Below are 16,229 nucleotides of genomic sequence, written 5' to 3'. Positions count from 1 at the left end.
GTCTACTCCCTGCCATGGGGGATGGCTGGTGGGAATGAGGAGCTCAGGGATAAGTTAAATTGGAGAAGGCAGCAAGGACCCAGCTTTGCCTCCATGGGTGATGAGGGACTGCTTCACCATTCTGGGCTCTGCAGGCTGCGTGGTGACTCCCTGTCACCCACCCATGGGGGCATCCCACCAGGGCTCCCTCCAGCTGCTCCCATCACTTCAGATAGGTTGTGACAGGGTTGGTTTGTGTCCAGCAGCATCTAAAATATCAAACAGAAGCTGGGAAGCCCAAGAAATGGGTCAGGGCACTGACTGGTCCCTTGCTGGACCTGGTTTCCTTTAAAGAAAGTCAGTCCCATCATGAAGTGGGAACCTGGAAACACCACCACTGTCCTTTGGTGCAAGGGACTGGCTTGGGTAGCCAGTGCTGCCAGGCTGCAGGTGTCACCAGCTGCTGGTCTGAGGTCACCAGTGTGAGGACATCAGAACAGACAAGGACCATGTCATTCCCTGGCCTTTGCCATGATGGGTCTCAGGGTGTTGCAGCCCTCTTGCTCTGTAGCAGAGGTCCAGCACAGGGGTCCCTGTGGAACCTGTCCTTTGCCATGCTTCAGCTCCCTCTGAAGAAGGCAAAGTGGTTCATCCCTCAGCCCCTGGCCAGTCCTTTGCTTCTCTGTTTAGCAGAGCTGGGTTGGGACTGGGCACGTGTTCAGACTCTAGCTCAGCCACCTTAAACCTGAAGGGCAGGAAGGCAACGAGTATGTGGCTTCTAACACTGGCTGCAGAAGCCAAGGGTTTCTGCAGCTCCCATCAGCCAGGACCTTTGTGAAGAAGTGAGGAGTGTCCGTAGGATCTTGGTCAATGAGTGCTTTCCTCATACCTGCTTTACAGCCCTTGATACTTCAGCCATAGCTGGTCTTCCAGTTCCCCATCCCGAGCCCACTTGTGCAAAACCTCCAGGAGTCTGTACCCGTCCTGGCTAAGGATGGGGATGGACTGGGTGTGACAGCATCTGCCCAGCCTTAAAGACTACTCAGTGCTGAAAAGTCCTACTTGGGAGGCAGAAAACCTTTTCCTTTCCCTTGGAGCACCAGCAGCCTCTCTCTTCCTCTGACACCTCCACCATGCTGTGGGAATTACCTGTATCTCTCCAACATGGACAGACCTCCCCCTCAACCATGTCTCAGTGGGTGCCGGTGCTTGGAGGATGCTGCCAGGGGTAAGAAGGGATGCTCCCAAAGCAGCAGATGAGGACAGATGATGCTGCCGTACGGCTCCCCTCTTGCTCCCCTTTTTCTGGCTTCCCCCCAGGAAAGCAGTAAGCAATTATGGGCCACACGGAAGCTTCATTATCACCCTGTCGTGGCCTCATTTGACAAGATGTTTTATTGCCAAACTTATTAAAAGTGAAACGTGCGGTTTCTGCGCAGCAATTTCCTGTCTGCAGCGATAAGCCGGGCCCTGCCTGCTGTGTAATAAACAGTTATTTTTATATATGGCTTTGGCTGGGGCAATGAGGAGATGAGAGGGCTTGGCTTGTGTTAATTGCGATGGTTAATGAGATCTATTTTGGGAGTGATGTGTGAGGAGGTGCGTGCCCTCCCTTTGCCATGGCTCTGCAGCAGAGGTGGCCTCTGGTGGCTTCATGCCTTGGGTGCTGGCAGCGGGGACTGTGCAGGGTCTTCTCCCTGCAGCACATGGGGACAGCACACCTGGAGCAGGATTAGTCCAAAACCCCCTCTCCTGCCTTGTCTCAGCCCTTTGTCACAGCTGGGAGCAAACAAGGGACCTGCTGTGCACCCCTACAGTGTGAGACTTCCTCCCCGAGCTCCACTGCTCCCACCCCTGTGTGATGCTGGAGGGAGCCCCAAAATCCCAGGGCTTCACTTCACCCCCCCTGAATCCTACTGTCTGCCTGAGAACTACCCGATCTGCAGTGGCATTTGCAGGCGATGCCAGCAGCCAAAGCCCAGGGCATCCAGTGCTTCACCTTCCCACCATCCTTCCTTGGGTGCCTGCAGCAGGCGAGTGCTGGAAAGGAGAGCAAGGAAAGGCGAGAGCAATAAATTCAAAAGGTACACTAGTGTCACAGAAAACCTGTTGCTGCTGGGCTGGGACCGGTAAAAATGCAATAAGTATCAGCAAAGCTGATAAATATCATCTGATTTTGTCAGAAACAAAATGTCCTCATTAGGTGTGCAGTCTGTATTTTGGTTTAATTGTATCTTTTTTGATATGTTTTGAAAGGAAACAGCTTTTTTAAATGCAACGTGTCAAAACTGGGTTTACAAAAATCCTAATTGCTTTTTTTTCCCCCACACCTGGCCAAAGCTATTGGTTGAACTCAAGCTGAAACTGCATAACTTCCCCAATAAACAATTTTTCAGAAAAATTCCTCTTGGCTCTGGGAGACCTGTTAGTTATTTGTCAGCAGTCAAAGCCCTGTTGGGTGTTTCCCATCTGACTTCTTTTCTTAACAGCAGCTTTATTGGTCTGGGAATTAACAGCAGAAGATGTGATGCTTGCTATTCATTGCAGTCATCCCAAATGCCATTCATCAGGCCACAGCTCCGCAAAGCGAAAGCCCCTCTCTTTCCTCTGATGCACCGGTTTTTGCCAACTGTGGGATATTTTATCCCCAGTCTGCTCCCTTCATCCTCCTTAGCCTGCAGCCTGTGCTGCTATCCTCAGGCTTGGAACCACAGCAGGTCCCCCCATCCCTGTCTTCCCCCCCCATGCCCATCCCTGCTGCCCAGCTCAGCCTCTTGCTGGGTAACTCCCTCCGTCGCCAGCCCGGGCACTCGTTAATTTGTATTGCTGCGTGTGTCGCAGGCTGACGTGTAATTAGAGCTCCTGAAGCCTGTCTCATGCTGTAATTGCCATGACAGGGGCCACAGCATATCCGCTTGTTAATTAGTAAACCACAATATCCCGGGGGCTCGTTGAGAGCTGCCTTAATTGTATTTCAGCTGGAACAGAGGGATAATTACCCTTTGCTAGTGCTGCCACTTTTTAATTCTTTTTTAAAAATAAAAAAAAAAAAAAGAGAGAAAGAAAAACCCAAATTGAGCTCCTCTTCCTCTCAGCAGCTGCTGCCTCTCCCCTCAGCTGCCCAGGGACCTGGTTTTGTCCCCGAGTTGAAGGGAAAGAGCTGTGGAGCTCAGCAGTGTGGGGACAGGATGCCAAGATCTTTGCATGGGGTCATGCTCTTGGTCTGTCCTTCAAACTGGTGGTGGCACAACTGCCCCTGCTCTGAGGGTGGTGCTTTGTCCGTGTACATAGGACTCTGGCAGGAACCCCGTTTGCAGATGCAGGTTGGCTTGCTGGGAGTCCCATTTACTGGGAATCCCATCCTGGCTGGCTTGCAGCCCCTGGGCATCACCACTGGGCACTGCCTGGCTGGTTTGGAAGAAGAGCCTGTGTCCATTGAGGAGTCAGCCAAGGTTTCCAGGCTTCCCACCAGACCGAGATGCTAAAGTGCAAGCTGCCGTGGGCTGCAGGGAGGAGGCTGTGGATCTAGCAGAGCTTGGTATAACTGTATTGCTGCTAAGAGTGTACTTGTATTTCACATCCCCGACATGTTTGGAGCACCAGTGTTGAGTGGGACCTCAGGGCCCTTGGTGCTGGAGGTCTCTGCTGCTACAAACCCCACGGCAGCATGACCCCAGCCTGCTTGGGTCTGATGGACCCCAGAGGTGGATCATCTTCCCTCCCAACTCCTTTCTTGGCAAACCTCATCAGGCAACCAGGAGTCTTCTGGGACCTGGTTAAAAGTTTTTCCCTCCATGGGAAGGATGTCCCTGCAGGGTATGAATGTATCTGCATCTCTTGTAGTAGCCATAGGGGGACCGCGGAGCTTTGGTGTGAGATGAAAGAGGTGCTGAGGCTCAGCATCAACCTCTGGGCACTACAGGCTCCAGAGCCCCTCTGCTCAGCGCTGCAGGGAAGCTATTGGGTGGTCCAGGATCTTGAGGGAAGGTTAACCTGGGAAGAGATGCTAATACACAACATCCATCTCTTTTCCTATGCCTCTCCTAGAACTGGCAGAAAGAGCTCAGCCACCATCAGCCCTGCTGATTCCTGCTGTTCAAAAAATCATATAATGGACAACTGGCCTTTGGCAGCCGGTTTGTGAATTGGTTTAAATAACAGGCCTGTCTCTCTCCTAGGAAGCTACATGGAGGTCAGCCTTGAAGGAAAGATCAGTACAGTGGCTCCAAGCATTAGCAAAAAGAAATAACCAAAGCAAAGAGCCTTGAACATAATTACGGCCTAAGAGCTGCGGTGGAAACTTGGCAACCTGAAACCATCTCCTGGACTTTAGGGCAATCAACAGATTGACACTGCTGGGTCCTGAAAGCTGGTTTTTGGAAGCTGTGCAATAGAGTTGATTGCCAGAGCAGACAGAAAACCAGCACAGATGCCTGTTGCAAAGGTTGGAGCTAGAGAAATGTCTCAAATGCCATGGAAGAACCAGATGGAGGCAACCACTGGAACGCTCTGCGCATAATTGAGGGCACCTTCAAGGGTGAGCACGAGGTGGCTGCCCACCTCCCGGAAGCTCTCTGCTGCTGCCATGCAAGTCACTGTCATTAGAGCTGGGGATGGAGTTTATAGCTGAGTAACCACAACAACTTTGCACAAATTAAACAACATACTGCAGGTTAATTAGATTTCTTTACCGCTGCCTCCATTAACTTAACCCTGTCATCTGCTGTCAGAAGTGGATGGAGCCCCTTTGAAATTTGCAGGTATTATCACTGGGAGATGTGGATGGCTAAACCTCTGCCTGAGCAACCATACCAGTCTGGGCATGAGTAGGAGATGCCACCTTCCTTGCTTGGAAACCCCTTGATGCAGCAGGTGAAACCAAGTGGAGATGTAGCCATCCTCCACCCGCTCTGGGGCTGGGCTGGATTTCCCCAGCTGGCATGTCAAACCCACCTTCTCCTAAGATGATCTTTAAGAAAAATAGGTATTTTCACCACAGAATCTCTCTCTCGTTACTCCATGGGGTGCTGTGTAAATGCAAATAAACAAAAAAGCTCCCTTCGACAACATCTGAGAATGCAGCTTCGTATTTTTAAACCAATTTCCTTCGACCGTGTCAGGGCCTGTTTTGTGTTTGCTAGACAATTATGTGGCTAATGAGGACAGCCACGGTTACATCAGGCGGGATTAGGAAGAATAAGGCTACAAATGTTGCAGTGCTTAAGACAACCACCAACTAATGGGGGCTCGGAGGGCATGCCCCAGGGGCTGGCAGCTCCTGGCAGGGCTCCTGGTGCTGTTCGGAAGGAGCTGGAGCAGGCACTGGGCAGCAGGCAAGCTGGCCAGAAGGCAAGGGAGACTTCTGGTCCCTGCCTGGCAGCTGTGCCCGTGGGAGATGAGAAAGTTTGTTGGTAATTAGGAATATTTAGGGAAAGCTGCACTGAGCGTGTGACACTGAAATGGCCCGTGGAGGCAGAAACAGACATGGCTCCTCCAATGGAGCAGGAGGCACCAGCCCCAACAGCCCCTTGGGGCTCAGCAAAACAGCTTCAAAAGCAGCCAGGGAACCGAGCCTCGTAACTGAGATCACTGAGAAACTGGTATTTTAGCTGAAGCCTTCCAGTCCCTACTCTCTTACAGCTGGCCCAGAGCTTTGTGCAGCATTTTTGCAGGGCTGTGGCTGTCTCCCACCCCTCTGACGAGGGTGAGGAAGAAAACCAGGGAGAATGCCTGGTGCTGCAGAGAGACCCCACTCCCCGGGTCACCCGGGGAAATGTGAACAGACAGCTTTGGACTTTGGATGCCTCCTCCTGGCTGCCTCTCCACCAGCTCTCTGGCTGCCCCGCTCCACCAGGCACCAGCTCACCCACTGATCAGCTGCCCAGACTCTCCTTGTGCACTGGACGGCTGCACCGGTGCTTCCCACAGGCACCCTAAGCCAAGTTCAAGGAATTCCTACAACTGCAGCATCCTATGCAGCTCTGCCGGGAGAGCAGCCAGCATGGCCGTGCTGCTGCCCAGAGGGGCTTTGCTTATTCCCCTTTGGAACCTTCTCCTCCTGAAATAATATCCTATGTTTCGCCTACATCTTCTGCAAGAACCTCTTGGCTAAAGCTAATCAGGACAGGTTCACCACAGATGAACAGATGCACAGCCACAACTGTGTCAGAGGTGCTGCCGTGTATCCATCTTAAGACCTGAGCAGGAGACTGTCCAGACCCAACAACCTCAAGATGAGATGTCAGCCACCCTTAAACCACATTTCTGTGCCAGCCCTTTGATGCACCTTCGGGTCAGACGGTGTCACAGCCAGGCACAGACCAAACATGTTATCCTCAGATCCCTCTTCCACCCCTACCAGTGCCATCAAGGAACTCCTGACTTTCCTCCTTGGCATGTGGGCTCAGGATGGCTGGGCACAGTAACACTCCAAGGCTGGAGGAACATTCTATCCTCTCCCAGCCTTCCTGCCAGAGAGCAGAGGTGGGTGGTGAGGACCCTGCATAAAGACTTGGGGAGCAGCTGGCTCCTTGCTCTTCCTCCCACCTTTTCCATTGCCATTGTGCTGCCACTTGTAGATTATCCAGCATTTAGTCCCAATGCTTAGTCTCAGAGTCCAGTGGTCCAATGGGTCATGCTAAGGTCCAGCGGCCAAGGAGAAGCCCTCACAGCTCATGCAGACACCCTAAACCCTCTCGGTGACTCTTCTCCATGTCCAGTTCTGGGCCGTTACCACCAGCCACAGATCTCGGCACCCCAATGACCACGTTTGCCCCTTCCCTGTCCCTGCCATGGCTACCCCGCCTGTGCCCGCCACCTGCCTTCCTGGAAGAAGATGGCACGTGTGCTGAAGAGCCTCCCTTGAGCACAGCCACTGAATTGCACTCTGGATGACTAATTTGCACCCTAATTGGTGTGGAAACGAATGCCAGAAAGCGCTGGAATACCGAGAAGTGAAGCTCTCCATCTTGGCTTCCTTCAGGGAAATGGTCTTAATTAAGAGTCTGTCTTGCAAAGAGAGATAATTTCCAGCTATGTGTTGAAACAGGAGCCAAGCTGGAGGTTGTGGCTGAGACCAGCATCTTCTTTTTGCTGCGTCCACTTGGCCGTTGCAAAACAGATCTGGGGTGTAAATGCCTCAGACTTCTGCATCTCCAGGTCTTACCCAGCCCTGCCTAGACCTACAGGACATCTCCATGGTGCTTGCTCCTCCTCTAGTGTTCCTCCCCCAAGAGCACCTTCCTATTTTTTCCACACATTGGGCCCCACCAGCAGCAGCTGCCGTCAGAAGTGGTCACACCAGTTGCAGGGAGCCATTTTGCCAGCCTAGGCTGTACCGGCTCCAGTGGCACCAACTCCATGCCTACGATCTCCACCAGTATTTGCATTATGGGTGTTCAAACTTCATGTCACTCATTGTTTAACCTTGGCTTCTTCGTTAGGGCTTTTCCCTGTTGTATTTGCTCTTAACAAGCAATTGCATCCCTGCTCCCTGCGATGGGTGGTCCTGGCCATCCCACACATCTAGAACCCCTTGCTGCCCTGACTGACGGGAACATGCCAGGAGGGTTGCACATGGCAAGCAGACTGGAGTGGCCTCATGTTGTTTTGCTGGGTGTGCTGGAGCCCACAGCACTGTGCCAGCACTGTGGGAGACACCCAGCAAGCCCTGGCACCAGTGGGAAGGGGACTCTGAGGATACAGGCTGCCATGGAAAGCTGCTGGACCTGGCACTGCTGTCTTCAGAGCATGGCTGGCATTGAGACGCCCCAGCCCCTTCCCCTTCCCCATGGCCTTGCTGTGCACAGCTGTTCCCTTAGAAATAGCTGTTGCCATGGTTTTTCCAAAGAAAACACATCTCTCCCCTCCCTTCCCCACCACCACCACTCCCCACCGCCTTAACCTTGTGACAGCAATGATGACGCGGCTCCCTGAGAAAGGCCACTTCACGTAACTATGGTAACAATTAGCTTTCTCTTGATTTTACCTCAGGGTTGATGCTAGGGAGAGGGACCCAGAGCTGCTCTCCCAGGGTGGGTGCTTCCCCCGGCCTTGCGCCCAGAGCGACGGCTGCCATGCGCCAGCTCGCCCCTGCAGCATCCTGGGCAGATGCCTCACTCAGACATAGGGATGTCTGCAATCCCCCTTTATCTCAGGCAGCAGTAACAAGCCCCACCGTGTCCTGTATAGCAGGATGTGCCCTGGGACCTTACACAAGCCCTAAGTGTCTCAGCAAGGCTCTGCTGGCCTCCAGCAGTGGACATATAGGGAGCAGGGCAGGAGCATCCCCCAGTGCATGGAGAAGGGTGGGAGCATCTGCATCCCCAACATCACCACAGAAGCACGGGGAAAGGAAAGGGGGAAGGAGACAGGTGTACCAGTGACGGTCTGGGAGCCAGCCAGGATTTCAATGCTGGGGCTGGGAGCATGATGGGGACATCTGTAGCGTGGCCGAACAGTCTGCAGTGGTGCCTCTGCTCCCAGCAGTGGGCAGGTAAACACGGTGCAAAGCCACTCCTGGGTACATCAGAGTCACAGCTGCTGACTGCAGCGACTAAAATAAGCGTTTGCCTGCTTTTTATTCCTCCAAGCCCAGCAGAGCCCACTCAGCGTGAGGAGCAGAGCTGGAGTCTATTCTTAGCTCTGCAGGGAAGGGAGTGGGAGTCCCTGTGCTGCTACTGCACAGGATGGAGGCTACGGGGTCCCATCCCGTCACGGTCCCCCGGAGCTTGGCCTGATCCCAATGGGGCATCAAGACAGGAGGGACTGCACCCCAATAGGAACAAAGTCTTACTTTGGGGGCAAGGAGCAGCTGGGAAGACAGCGGGAGGGAGGGATGTCTAAGTATCTCTCTCAGCATCGCTGCAGGATTCGGCATCCCTGGAAAGCAGCTGCAATGCAGGTGGCTTTGGAAGGAGTCCCTGCTCTCACAAAGCTGCTTTTCTGCCTGGGCATGGAGGGGAGTTGGGGGGACCTCAAGTCACAGCTCCCATTGTATCTAGGGATGGGAGGTTGGAGGGGAGTTAAGAGGTCCAAGCCGAGAGTCATTGCTGGCCCCATGCTGTGTGGGGACTGGACCTGCTTTGCCCAGCCCCAGCCATGAGACGCTGCTGCTGCCTGCCCCAACGCTTCCCGCTGGTTTCAACGTGTGCCACAGACCACAGTGGCTGGGCAGCCACTGGCCACCAGCATCACACTATCCCCACATTGCACTGAGGGTGCTGCTGGGAAATGCGGGGAGATTTGGGGTGGCCTCCAAAGCAGTCTGGGGGAACAGCAGCACAGTGCAGGAAGCAAAACGCCCATAGTTAGGCACACTGTGGCCAGCCCAGCACTTGGCTGTGCTTTCCATCCCAGCCCCACGAGGACGAGGGCAGGATGGGGGGCAGGCAGGGATGCAGCTGTGCATGGGGGCACTGGGGGGGCACGGGGAAGAAGCTCCAGCTCCATAGCAACAGGTATCTGCCACGTAATGGAGTCCTTTCCACTCGGCCTCCGCAGCCGCCAGCCTTATTCGCATGGCCATAAATAATTCAATTTTCTCATTCACACACATGAATGCTGCGGGCCGGGGCTCCGGGTGTGCTCAGCCTCCATCTGTCCGGGGGGGAAGGGGGAGGCAGGGCCTGATAATAGACTCCAGCATTTGTTTAACATGGATGAGTGTGGCCAGATGGCCTGGGGACGGGAGGTGGGGATGGGGAGATGGAAGGTGAGGGATGCTCTGGGGTGCTCCTGGCACCCTGAGCCTCTCTGGATGAGGAGGGGAGGAGAACAGGCGACCAGTGTGGGGATGAGCTCTGGCACCTCCAGATGAACTCTGGCACCTCCAAATCAGCCTTGGAGATGTGGGCTTTTGGGCTGAGAGTGGGTTAGGTGAGCTCAGGCAGCCCTTTCTTGCACTGTGCCTTCGGTGCCTTTCTGACCTGGAGGAAGGGATGGGAGAAGCGCTGTGCTGTGCTGAGGATTGCCTTGATCCCTGGTGAGACCCCCATGAGCTGAAAGGAAGGGAGTCAATCCAGAATCTGGATAATTTGGTTGGAGATGGTAAAGGAGAAGGGACAAGGGGTGCTGCTGCTCACTGCACCGCCAGGCAAGGGCCAGCAGCCCCCCAAACAACCCCAGAGAATAACAGCCCCGGCGATGGAGAGACACAGAGCAGCTCGCTAGCGCAATTAGCAGGCTCTGGGCCACCCCCTGGCAGGGATGCAGCGGGCCTGGCAGCAGAAAACAAGGGAATTAGTGGGGTTAAGAGGCTGCGCTTGAAAAGCCTGCGTGTGTCACTGCCGAGGAGCCGGCGCCTGCTGTGTGCACACGCTGAGCTGGGCTGGGAGGCAAGGGATGCTGGATCCTGCTTGCTGGCATTGGTTCCTTGCCTTACCCCCCCCCGGCCTGGGCACAGTCCAGCTCAAAGCATGCTGAGGGCAGTGTGAAAACCTGCACCTTCATCCCCTCTCAGTGTTTGACCAGAGGGAGACATTGCTCTGGCACATGGCAACAGACCCCAGTGAAAAAAAACAGACCAGGGAGGAGCCTTGAAGGTGGAATTGGTCACTTCACCTTAACTCTGCTTCTCACGGACAAAGGGTTTGGCTTTTTGCCACCAGAGTTAAGGTCCCAAACTCATTCACCAACCCGGAGAAATCCCTGTTGGAGACCCCATCCTGCTTAAGACAGTGGCAAGCAGGCGCTTACCCTCATGCTCGGGTGCTGTCTTGAATTGAAGCCTACAGAGCCAGCAAAGGGAATTCGGATACCGCCAGAAGGAAGGTCAAGAGAGAAGCCCACACTCCGGCAGCATTATCTGTCACCAGCATTGGAAGAGTTTCCCCCGTGGGAATGGGGGGAGGTGGAAGCGCCTGCCAGGGGAGCTGGGAGCGTAACCAGCTCACGCGCTGGCGTTCCCCAGCGCTGCGACGTATTTGGGTATGACACGTGTGTATGTATGTATATTTGGGTGCCCTCACACACAGGCATGAATTCTCTCCTGGTTAACAAGCTCTCGCAGGATTTTGAAGCAGTAAAAGAAAATCGGCTAGATAGTGCATCCCTGGACCGTTGGACACGGCCAGCCGTTACTCCACAACTCCTCCCACGTGTTGTACAACCCTTGCCTGCTCTCTATCCGTCTGCACAAACCAGAGCCAGACCTCACACCCTGGGTCTGTTCAGCTCAACTTGCATCTTTTAGCCTCACTGGAACAACAGGCAGCCCCTGACTGTGTGCATCTAGTATTAAATTAACTCCTGCTTTCCACGGCTGCTGCTCAAGTAACCCCTGCCCCACACACAGTACAGGGAGGGGATGGATTCAGCTGCAGGCCTGGGACCCAATCCCCCCAGCAGCTCTCTGCCATGGATCCCACAACCTCTCCCATGGATGCCCATGGACCAGCAGCCTCAGCCTCCCCAAAGCCCCCCAAAGCAAGATGGGTCCAGCCAGGGCTGCCCCGTGCCATGCTGGGGTGGTGAGCGCTGCCAGAGCTCCCCAATTTACCAGCTGCACCCATGGGCTGCACCCACAGCAGCAAGGGGGAAAAGGTGGCAGAGCGTCACAGGGGACAGTGGGTGCTCCCCCCAAATCTCCTGTGCCATGTGCCGGGAGGTGCAGGCTGTGTCCCTGTGCTTCAGCTGCTGCTGGGTGGACAAACACCAAGGCCACTCAGACAGAGATTTCCAGTTATCAGACAATCTGCATTTTGCCTCTTCCCAAAAACCAGGCCCAGCTCAAGCTCTCTGCATCTTTTGAGGGATGGATGGCAGAAACGTGCCACTGCTTATTCCTTCCGCTCCCAGCACTGCAGGAGCAGGACGTGGAGAGCCTGGCTCCAGCAGGCTCCTCTCCCCCAGGGTGCCAAAGGCAGTTGCATCCTTGGGTTTGTCCAGGTCCTCAAGGATGGAGCACAGACTCACTGAAGCATGGTCCCCTTCCTCGCCTACCCCATGACCCCATGCAGTTTGCCCCTAGGAAGGCTGCAAAGGCAGCCCAGGCTACTAGCCATGGGTTTTGCTGCAGTTGCCTTGCTCCCATCGCAGCCACCCCCGTGGGACCAGCGACTCTGTAGCTGCTGGGTGTCCACATGGACTCCACTGGATCTGGATCTGCAGGCAGCTGTGGGCTCTGGAAGACCCTCAAGGGCTGCCCAGCGGCAGCCAACAAGGAGTTTGATGACTTGCACGGTCACTGTTGGGGTATGTCCTGTGGGAAGGGACATAGCCTTCCTCTCGCCGGGAATGCACACACCAATCCCTACACACACATCTCCACCCTGCTCTTCTCTGAGCCTCTGTCAGGTCCCCGACCCTTGTTCTACCCCGCTCCCTGCCTACATATCCAAGTGACACTAAATGGAGGCACTTACCTGCTACTGGCCCCATCGGAGCTACAAAGACAGTGGGACAAAGCCCTGGGGACTAGGCAGAGATGGTCCTCCCCCCACCTCCAAGATGAGGCGGGCAGCTCCTCTCCCCCTGCCCCTGCCTGCTCCTACAGTGTGCACTGCAGCTCCTGGCATCACCCATGGCCCCTCAGGGTTTGGCCGTGGTGGGTTTCAGGTGCCTGGCATGGTACCAGCTCTGATGGTCCCCTTGATGAGGACTACAGTGGGGACAAGGAGGTGCCCAAGGCTCTTGCCTGGGGTGGCACAGAAGGCATGCAGATGCCCAGTGGTCAGCATCTTCTGAGGTGGTCTAGGAATGCTGGCTGGCAAGGGATGAAGACCTTGTACCCTGTGCTACCCTGGGCAGGAGCATCCCAGCCCCTTTATGTGAGCAAAGACCTGCCACCTCAGGGGTTTTGTTGTCCTACGGGTTGTCCTGTATTCTGGAATCATCCCCGTGTCCTGCCTGGAGGTGTGGGGAAGGTGGCAGGGTCCCGGTGGAGGACAGAAGTGACCGGTCCCAGCTGGGGGTACCCCATCCGGGGTTCAGATTCCCAGGGGACCGTGACAAGCTGCAGCCCCAAACACCGCTGGCGGCATTGGGGGCTGCAGCCCGCCGGGTCCCCGGTGGGACGGGGGGTCACGGAGCGCAGCCTTACCTTGGAGGAGCCTCTACAGGGAAGGGATACAGGACCCAGCTTGGGATGCCCCGCTCCCGGGAGAGCTGCAGTGGTGGAGGCAGGGGATGTGCGGATGGGGTGGGATGGATGGGATGAGATGAGATGGGATGGGATTGGGTGGGACGGATGGGATGGCGTGGGTAGGATGGATGGTGGGGTGGGGGGGGGTGGTCTGGGGACTGCAGGTCCCCCCACTCTCAGGTGCGGAGACAATAGCCAGGGCTCCTGTTGCAGCTGCAGACTGTCTCTTTAAACCCCTCACCAGCCCACAGGTGGCCCTGTCACCACCGTGGTCATCCATGACGTCATCGGGAGGGAGGGAAGGGGAGGAGGAGGAGGAGGGGGGAGAAAAGCGATCCCCCTCCACAGCAAAAGTCCCCGAGCGCCCATGGCAACAGATTGCAAATGTCACTGCGCATCAGCCGGGAGGAGGCTGCCGGGCTGCGCCCCCCCGGGGTGACACGGGGGGGACGGGGCTGTCACGCCACGGGTGGCACGGGGGACATAGGGCTGTCACCCCCACGGATGGCACGGAGGGGCAGGGTTGTCACCCTGTGATGGGTGTATGGTAGGGTGTAGGGCTGTCATCCCACAGATGGCACGGGGGGGACAGGGCTGTATCCTGTGGTGGGTTCATAGGAGGGGACAGGGCTGTCACCCCACGCAGGGAGCTGGCTGTGGGCTAAGCAGGTAGGCAGGTCCAGCTCTCACCGTGGGTAGCTGGGTGCCCCCCCAGCCCCAATACCCCGCTGCAGGGGTGGGTGCTGCTGTCCCCCTACCCAGGAGGGTGCTGGTCCCTGCCTGTCCCCTGTGCTCAGGGGATCCCCATTACCCAGCGGTGGCACACAGCCCCAGCCATCCCCGTGGGCACCCTGGGAGGACCAGGCACCCCAGCGACCCCCAGCCCCTGCTCCTGCGGTCCTGTCTCTGCTCTGCCCCTGCAGCAGGGTGTTTCGCAAATGCCAGGAGAGTTTTGGAAGGTGTTTAAAGCAGGTCTTGCCTTCAAGCAGAGACAAGACAGCCTTGGGAGCAAGAAAAGAGGGGCCCAGTCCTATGCCCACAGACCCCACTCTGGCAGACCACATCCCAGTGGTGATGAACCCATCAACAGTCTCCAAAACTCGCCCAGTTCCACTTCAAAAGGAGCCTCTGGTACCAGTTAAAACTGGTTAAAGCAAGGGACGCTTTGATGGCAAAGGTTTCCCTAGTGCTGCGAAGGTCCACAGGTGTTGCAACCTGCAAACTTGGCTTTGATGGAGCCCAATCCTGCTGAGACCTGCCCAGCATGGGGAGAGGGGCCACAGCTCCCATGGAGTATTGCTGGGGCTGGGGAGCTGTGAGTACTGGCCACAGTGGACATGGACGGGACCTTTTCACCCCCTTTATAAAGCCATGTGTGAATGTGTACGTGGATCCCCACGCAAGGGGAGCCCAAAACTCCGCAAACACAAGTCACTCTCCAGGCTTGGGGAAGAACTAAAATATTGAATGACATCCTTGGTTTTTTTGGAAAAATTAGAAACATCCAAGGTCTCCCTCTGCTCCCTTTGGTCTTTTCTTAGGCCAACAAGAGTTTCCCTCAGCTGAAGTTTGTTGCTGCCATTGCCAGGATGCTTCAACCTAAAAAACCCATGGAGGCAGCCAGTTCCCACAGAGTGGCCGCGCTCTGGGGCTTGGGAAGGACCAAGGCACTGCTCAGGGCTGAAGCATTCCTTCCCACACCAGGGTCTTGTACAAACTTCACCCTCCTTTTTTCATATTAAATTCTGCTCCCCACCCCCCACCCACCCCCCAGCACAATAGGGAAGTTGACAGTGCCTGAGCTCAGCAGCCATGAGAGGGGGACAGTAGTGCTCAGGACCTGGAAGGTTTTCTTCCTCTATAAGCATCCCTGCAAGGAGATGGTCCAGCTTTTCCCCACAGCGATTTCATGCTGGGGGTTGTATCTGCCTGGTGGCACAGCCAGGATGGGAGCAGCGCATCCCTGCATCTCCCCAGTACTGTTCTCCTTACACAGCCTCTCTAATCCTGGGAAAACAGCCACGGGAGGCAGAGCAGGGAGTCTCTTGGTAAACAGGCAAAGCAAGAACAGCAGAAGGGTCCTTGCTTCAGGAACAGGAGAAATCATCCAAACCAGCCCAAATGGGCTGCAATTTATTATTTTCTTTTTTAACACACCTGCTGGCTCTGGAGAAACAGGCTGGAGGTGGATGCCACAATGGCAGGGCAGTGGTGGAGTTGGTGTTACTACCCCGGCACTGAGGCTCACTGGGAAGTCATGGAGCATCCCACTTCTCGGCACACTGCCAAAGCCTAGGCAAGGGACTGTCCCCCCTGGGCAGGAATCACTCATTTCTGTAGGAAGGGACATGCTTGAGGCCATTTGTGATGATAAAGGGGTTTTGCACAGGGGAGCAAGTGGAGCTGGGAGCCGAAATCTGGACAAGGGATGACTTGGGCGAGGGACACCCCTGACCACCCCAGCTGCCTGTTTCTGGGCTGGGGAGAGCAGGGATTGTCTTCCAGACACTGCTTCTTCCACCCAAACCAGCCCAATGATACTCAAAAGCCACAGGCCCGCAGCTGCTCTGTGAAGCTGGAGATGCCCAGCAACTCCCTGGACCAGCTCCCAGTAACTTCCATCCCCATTCCCAGTAACTTTATACCAGTCCCCAGCAACCCCTATAACAGCTCCCAGTACCCTGTGTACCAGTCTCCAGTAACCTCCGTACCAGCACCCCAGGCTCTGGACTGGAGCTTGCCATTTCCCCCAGGCCCAGGGACATGTGAAGGGGCACCCCACCTCCCCACTGTCCCCAGCAGACAAGGACAGAGACAGCCACGTGTCCCCCAGTGCTGGACCCCCAAGAGGCAGCACAAAATGCTGTAGGGCATGGGAAATTTCAGCCAGCAAAACATGCCAGGAGCCCTGAGCCTTCAGCAGCCACCTGGGGTGGGGGCAGATCCAGCCCCAGGACCCCCCCACCTCCTGCCTACCCCCAGGCCAAAATAAGCAGGGACTAAGTTTGCTGGACATGAGATTTATTGCATGCAATGCAAATCCCTGCTGATGGATGAAACTGCTCCAGTGAGGGTCCTTTGACCCCCTCCCCAGCCCCGGGGGGGGCTGTGGCCATGGGTTGATTGCGGTGATGAAGTTATTAGCTCCGGAAGCACTAATTGCCACTGT

Source organism: Falco cherrug, chromosome 7, assembly GCF_023634085.1.
Source record: "Falco cherrug isolate bFalChe1 chromosome 7, bFalChe1.pri, whole genome shotgun sequence".
Taxonomy (NCBI): Eukaryota; Metazoa; Chordata; class Aves; order Falconiformes; family Falconidae; genus Falco; species Falco cherrug.
The sequence above is the reverse complement of the archived record's forward strand: the minus strand, read 5'-3'. Positions refer to the sequence as shown.